Raw genomic sequence first — 6,089 nt, 5'->3', positions numbered from 1 at the left:
GGACATCACGCCCGTATGGCATCCCATGAGGGTGGAACTGTGCAAGTGGTTCCATGGGGCTGCTACCCCTCCACTCAAAAAGTTTCACCATCATCGGGTGGGAGGGTGTGTTGTCACCCGCTATTTTTTGCATAGTACCCGATAAGGTACCAAAAGGCATTACCTTAGTTATAAAACATAGCAAGACACATGTTAGATATCCGTAACGCCGCTACGGGCGTTACCACGAGAGGGGACGGCCTCTAGCTCACCACCCAGCCATAGAGGAAGAATGAGGATTGCCCCTCATCCCCCAGGCTATATAGTGTGTGGCCTGCCGTCCACACTAGCCTGGCCGCCCATGACTCCGCATGGGCGTCCTCTCCCACTGAACCCCGGATATGGCCATCCGGTCTGCCGTCGGTCAGGCATTACAGCCTACGTGACATTACCCCCCCCTTAAGAAGAGTTTTCGTCCTCGAAAACAAACTGGGGAAACCTTTTGGAAATTGCACTACGGCGTTCCCAGGTAGCTACCTCCTCATCCCTATCTGTCCATTTAACAAGTACCTCCTGGTACACTTTATGTCGGGTCTGTCTATCACGATACTGTAGAATCTTTTCAGGTTCATGTGGTATCTTTGGTGGCTCTATCAAGTCCACCAAAATTTCTGGAGAAACTGCGTTCTCTAACCCGTGAACTGATTTCTTCAGTTTACTGACATGGAAGACAGGATGGACTTGAGAACTCTCCGGTAACTCAAGTTTATATGCTACGTCCCCAATCTTCTTAAGGATTTTAAAAGGACCACAATATCTCGGAGAAAGTTTATCACACTTTCCCGTTTTCATGGTTTCTGACTGCGCAGGAACCTTGAGGAATACAAAGTCACCTTCTGCAAAGGTCACCTTTCTTCGTCCTTTATCCGCATAAGTTTTAGCGCGATCCTGAGCGCTACGAATGCTCTCACGTGCGGCTCTGAGCATATCATTCATATCTTCAAGGAAATCCTTGACAGATTGAATCTTCTCCTTTTCTAGGCCTACAGCCATTGGAGATCTCGGCTGGAATCCATACATTAACATGAATGGTGTAAATCCAGTCGCTGAGTGTTTGGAGCTATTAAAGGCAAACTCCAGTAAGGGTAAGTACTCTTCCCAATTAGATTGCTTCTTACTAACATAAGAACGCAACATATCCTCTAGAATTTGGTTAACTCTGATACCAGTGTTAGATATCCGTAACGCCGCTACGGGCGTTACCACGAGAGGGGACGGCCTCTAGCTCACCACCCAGCCATAGAGGAAGAATGAGGATTGCCCCTCATCCCCCAGGCTATATAGTGTGTGGCCTGCCGTCCACACTAGCCTGGCCGCCCATGACTCCGCATGGGCGTCCTCTCCCACTGAACCCCGGATATGGCCATCCGGTCTGCCGTCGGTCACAGGCATTACAGCCTACGTGACAACACATGTCTGGCTGTTCATGATAGAAGCGTAGAAGAGGATACATGTCTTGCTACATGTGTGAGTGGAATTAGAAAAGCTTCTAGAGGGGGTTCTCTATGCCATGTGAAGGATTATGCTCTACTACCTTCTTGAGGCACTTATAAGGGTCATGTGAAGGATCTTTCTTTATCTTTGGCAACTCACATGAGCTCGTGTTATTTGTCTATTTCACAAGAGAACATGACATTGCTTTCTTTCTTTTTATCTCGATTTTGGTTATTTAAGTCTGCTAGTTATTCGATGTTCTATGCTTGGTTTTCATCTCTTGTAGATGGCTCCTAGAAATCCCTTGACGGATATCATGAATAGGGAGCGATCCGCATGTGTGTAGCATGAGTCCTCTAAACCTTCTACTAAGAAGGTGTTTGGTGCAAGTTTTGTTGATGTAGTCCTTGCAAGACAGTGATCTCCCCGGTCTCCTACTTCCACACCTCCCGTTAGGGATGCAAACAAAAATGAGTTTTATATCTCTTTGCTGCCATGATCTTTCCAAAATCAAGGATAAGAAGGTCATTGTGTTGTAAGGTCTCATCCAAAACCTTACGTGGATGGATAGAGAGAGAGAGAGAGAGAGAGAGAGAGAGAGAGAGAGAGAGAGAGAGAGAGAGGAGGAGAAGGATGTTGGCTATATATAGAGACATTCTATATTTGATTTCTCGGCCTATCATGTTATCCTGGCTACATGCTGCCTGCGGATGTCAAAGGTTTGATTTCTCATTCCGTCATCTTATGAGGTTTATGTTCACATCATGTTATCCTGGCTACATGCTGCCTGCGGATGTCAAAGGTTTGATTTCTCATTCCGTCATCTTATGAGGTTTATGTTCACATCATGTTATCCTGGATACATGCTGCTTGCGGATGTCAAAGGTTTGATTTCTCGTTCCGTCATCTTATGAGGTTTACTATCCTGATTGTGAATGTCACTCGTTTGATTTCTCGGCCTATCATCTTATGAGGTTTACTTTCAAGTACGTCATGTCAGAGGTTCTCTTTTTTATCATGTCTGGTCATCCTACCTATGGTGGACGTCAAAGGTTTGATTTCTCGTCCTGTCATCTTATGAGGTTTACTTTCAAGTCATGTCATCCTGAAGGTTTGATCCAAGTTATAGTTGTCTCATTATCTTGACTCATAATATTGGAGGTTTGATCTTATGTCATAGATTTTTCCCATGGCAAAGATATGATTCTAGCTTTCCATGATATCCTTACTAACTAGAATGAGTGTCATTTTCTATTTTATTGTTTATTGACAGGTCAATCTTCCAAGTCAACTTCTCCAAGTAACCAGATTCTCTTACCAAATCTAGTTCATTTGCCATTGATTGGATGATCTTCCACAAGTTGACATTGCCATGCATGTCCTTGCGGCGGATGGACTATATTCCTAAGCAACCATATAATAGATACCTTTGTGTCTATTTCTTTGTGTACATCTTTTCGTGTACATCTCATATTTCTATAACAAAATTATGGTTTTCCATTTGTTATGGAGACTTCTTCCATATTACAGGGTTTATGGATCAGGAGGATATTGTTGAGCTTCAATATAGAGAAGAGACTACAAAAATATTATTTGGCATCGTCACGAAGGTAGACCCAACCTACATGAATGGATCAAGACAACATCAAGATGGATGACGATGACTCCTTCAAAGCCTTTATGGCTATTGTACACATATAAGAGTGATGAAGTATATATGGGAGTGATGTAGCTCCTTCATGGCTATTCTATATATGGGAGTGATGTAGCTCCTTCATGGATATTGTGTATATGGGAGTGATGTAGCTCCTTCATGAATATTGTGTATATGGGAGTGATGTAGCTCCTTCGCAGCCTTCATGGCTATTGTATAGATGGGAGTGATGTAGCTCCTTTGAATAATACTTTGTAACTATATGTTAACCCATGGCGGACATTGAGACGTACTATGTTTTACGTCATTAATTTAAATATTCTGAGTCATGGGCCGGGCTTGTCGGCACCATATGTTAAGGATGAAGGGATTGGGTGATCGCCGATGAGAGGCGCACCTTGGATATCAGTAGGATAAGGGTTAGGGTCGGCCGGCCATGTATGGGCGCCCAAGTGTGAACGGCCAAGTCACCTATAAGAGTCAAATGTAACCCTAAAATCCTCATTCTCATGTGTTGTGAATAGAAGAGTGCTCTTGCCTTATCTCCTTGTTTTCCTTCTCCTGCGTGTGTGAGAGAGAGAGAGAGAGTGAGAGCGATCGAGCGCACTGTGTAGCGGCACGGCGAGGCGGCGGAGAGGCGGTAGAGCGGCGGGCGACGGCGGCTCCTCCTTCACGGCTGCGACGCGGGAATCCTTCAAGGCGGCAGTTAAGCGGTGAGTGACACACCTTTTGCATTCTGTTTTGAGCTTGCCTTCCTGGTTGTATGCTTGCAGCCATTCGTGGCTCGCATACGGTGTTCGGTAAGTCCCCAGCTACGACCTGTGCGGCAAAAGCGCACATTTTTGGCGCCGCTGCCGGGGAGTTGCCCTGCACCAAGCTCCAGTTTGCAGCTCGGCTGCTGCGTGAAGTTTAATCTACACTGTAGGAAAGCGACTGTGTGTTTGTTGTTGAGGTGTTTCTGTGTTTTGCAATCTCTGTTTCTGCAATTTGTCTTCTGCATTTCTGTTTCTTTTGTTATTTTTCCGCTCCGCGTGTGGGCGTGTGATCTGTTATATGGTTTTCTGTGTGTGAGGGGGGATTTCTGAATCCCCAGAGACCTGTGCTGCGTCTGAACCGCGTGGCGGCCAAGGCTAAAGGCTGAACCGTAAAGGAACCCTAGAAAACCTATCTCAAAAAAAAAAACCAAACAGAAAATAAAAATTAAAAAAAAATTAATAATCAAAAATTAAATTTTATTTCTAAAGAAGAAACCAAACATGCGAAGAGGAAAGATTTTTCAATTGGAAAAAAAATTTGAAAAGAAAAAACCCCCAATTGACCCCGACCCCGACCCCGACCCCGACCTCGGTCTCGGTCTCGGTCTTTTGATATATATATATAGGAGAGTGAGCCTCCATAGCTTTCTCTCAAGTGAGAGCTTATGGGAAGTTGTGCCCTATATGTAGCCCACTCCCCAAGGAGTAAAGTGAGTATGTGGGATAAAGCCCTCACCCTTTCCTCCACAAGCAAATAGGCTTTTGCCCCTTCCCCCCAAGGGAAACGGACTGTTTTGAGGACTACAGGAGCTCTAGATAGGCGAACGCGGTGCTGTAAAGCACACTAGGATCCTTTGAACGATACGCTCGTTTCGAGCTATCATACGCCCTAGTCCAAGTTCGACCGTAAGTAAGGGGGTCAAAAACGGGTTAAAAACAACACAAAAACAAGTAAAAACGGGGTGCGAAACACCTAAGAAACCACTTGTGTGAGTTTCAAGGGTAGTTACCAACGCACGTAGGGTACCCACGTCACATGCATCTACGTTCTGGTCGGGTACTAGAGCCTGAGCCACTAGAAAGCGTTTCAGTTTACGCAGGCTCACACCATCCCTCCACGTTGGCATCTTGGCCTTCGGCTGGAACCCAAGGGAGTGCAACCCAAGATCCACGAATAGTGGATAGTGACTCGTCCTCTGACTCAGAAGCCATGGAAGGGCACCCTACCAAGAACCCTGAGGAGACAAGCCAAAACATGCCAGTGTGGGCCCCACAACCCGGATCTAGCATGTTTAGTCGTCTAATAGAGACCTTTAGTAGAGCTACACGCTCTGAACATGCGGCAAGCGAAGTAAATGAAGAAGGAGGGGTAGTAGATTCGCCATTCACATCTTATGTGGACCCTACCCTCCCAAAGAGTGTCCATGTGGATATTCTACCTACTTCGTTTAATGAGGGCCCTACTGAGCTACCAACTTCCGATGCTCTTCCTAAAGTAGAGGTCCCTAGAAGCCAACCCATAAGAAGTGACATTGCGTCCACTTCAAGAGAACCCTTTGGCACACCAAGTCTAGATGGGATATTTCTCAATGAAAATTGGGAATATGATCTACACACAGAGACTCTAACTGACCTATACACAGGTTACACATACCATGTAGGTTGGTTAGAAGTCCTACGATCTACATCTAGCGCCACTAATCTAGAGGAGCAACAACACATGATATGTGATGTTATTCATAGAATTATCCAGATTGAGAGGCAAAATAGGGGAGTGAACCTAGTTTCCACTGGCCCTATGAGGTTTTTGGATACGGGCAAGGCCAAACAACCAACCCTATCACAATTGGAGACTCCCTCGGTGAGTCCCATAGACCCTTCATATGTTGTTTCGCCTGGAGTCTCAATGCAGGTTGAGCCCACGAGTAGTAACTTTAGCTTTCCAACCTTGGCTCAACTTTCCATTAGGGAATCCGCAATGCCTACCACAATGATGAGCATAGCTGAAAGTGCACCTGTTACCACTGTAGTTAGTACGACACCGCTACCTAGTGGAACAGTACCTACAACAGTGCGTGCCAGTGCCTATCGACCCTATGTACCTATCGCTACTCATGCTCAGGTAGATCCTACGCCTCTTAGTATGCCAATGGCGTATGCTCCACGACCGCCTTATCACCACCCTTATCCAAGAGGAGCTAGGCCTA

Source organism: Cibotium barometz, chromosome 50 (genome assembly GCF_041138505.1).
Source record: "Cibotium barometz isolate CiBa-2024 chromosome 50, ASM4113850v1, whole genome shotgun sequence".
Lineage (NCBI taxonomy): Eukaryota > Viridiplantae > Streptophyta > Polypodiopsida > Cyatheales > Cibotiaceae > Cibotium > Cibotium barometz.
Note: the sequence above shows the minus strand (reverse complement) of the source record.